The following is a 1814-nucleotide window of genomic DNA, read 5'->3' on the forward strand; positions in this document are numbered from 1 at the left end:
TGTTGGGAATGGAAAAATGGTATATCTACTCTGGAAAACAATTCTGCAGTTTCTTAATAGAGTTAAATATGCACTTACCAAATGACCCAGCAGTTCTACTCCTAGATATTTACCCAAGCGAACTGAAAAATAATGTTCACACAAAGATATGTAAGCAAATGTGTATAGCAGCTTCATTCGCTACTGCCAAAACATGGAGATAACCAAGATGTCCTTCAGTAAGTGGATACACAAACTGTGGCAAACTCATAACATACACTAGAATATGATTTAGCAATTTGAAAACAATGAACCATTGATTCACACAACATGGATACATTTTTAATGCACTTTGTTAAGTGAAAGAGGTTAGACTAAACCAACATTCCAGAAAAAGCCAATCTATGGGGGAAAAAAATCAGGGTTTCCAGAAATTCCGAGAGCAAAGGTGCCTCATAAAATGGTATTTAGGATGATGGAACTGTTCTGTATGGCACGGTGGTGGTGTACAAACATGACTCCATGCATTTGTGAAAACCCAGAGACTTGTCACACCACAGAGAATGAACTTAACTCTATGAATTTTTTAAAATGAAAAAAAAAAATAACCTGAATGTCAGCGATCCCAGGATCAAATGCAAACTGATGAATGAGTTTAATATAAAACCTATGATACGACTTGCCAAAAGGGGTGCAGAATATATGGAGTTGGCAGGATATTTTAAGAACAAAGGCAAAAGGAGCTATACATACATGTCCTACTCTAGTTTATTTATTTTTTTCTCACAGGGTATAGGTTAGCAATCCTGAAACTTCTTTATGAATACATTGTGAATACTAGGAAACAGATATCTCACCACTGGAGAACGAGGTTACAGATAAGCAAGGGAACAAGGACAGAATGAACCCTTCAGTGATGAACTGTAGTTGGAGATAACAACATGAACTTCATTTATTTTAAAATGTACTCAGGGTTTCTCCACTCAGCATTATTGACATGTATGGTCAGATATTCTTTGCTGTGGGGAGCTGTCCTGTATATTGTAGAATGGTCAGCGGCATCCCTGGCCTCTACCCACTAGATGCCAGTAGTATCTCCCCGGTTGTCACAAAAATAAATGACTAACATAACTGTCAAATGTCCCTTGAGAGAATTGTAAAAACACCCACCGTTGAGAATCACTGAGACAGACAGAGAAATAAATATAAATGTTTGTAGAGACATGAGTTGGCATATAAACATGTACTTCCAGCCCCTGTCTGCTGAGAGAGCAGGGAAGCAACAACAGCCCAGCAGCGACAAGCACAAGCCTATACCTTGGTTTCCAAACACTGTTCCTACGTGAAAGGAATCAAGGCTCACCAGAAAAATGCCTGAAACTGGGACTGGAACAGCAAAAATAGATGAGCATGGGACAGCTTACAGTGTCAGAAAGAAAGGATGTGCTTTAAAAATGAAAAAAGATAAAGCTTGTTAAAAGGACACAGGTGCCCATCTGAAAGAGTGCCCAATGATCAAAGCTTGATCAATTCGAGCAACAAAAATAAATAATAGTATTGTATTATAATGCAAATAATAAAACAAGTGTTAATGAGTCCATATGGATATAAATAAATGATTGTATGAAGAAATATGGGGCACCTGGGTGGCTCAGTGGGTTAAAGCCTCTGCCTTCGGCTCGCGTTGTGATCCCAGGGTCCTGGGATCAAGCCCCTCATCGGGCTCTCTGCTCAGCAGGGAGGCTGCCTCCCTCCCTCTCTCTCTCTCTGCCTGCCTCTGCCTACTTGTGATCTCTGTCTGACAAATAAATAAAATCTTAAAAAAAAAAAAAAAA

Source organism: Enhydra lutris, unplaced genomic scaffold (genome assembly GCF_002288905.1).
Source record: "Enhydra lutris kenyoni isolate GAN:26980312 unplaced genomic scaffold, ASM228890v2 scaffoldscaffold65, whole genome shotgun sequence".
Lineage (NCBI taxonomy): Eukaryota > Metazoa > Chordata > Mammalia > Carnivora > Mustelidae > Enhydra > Enhydra lutris.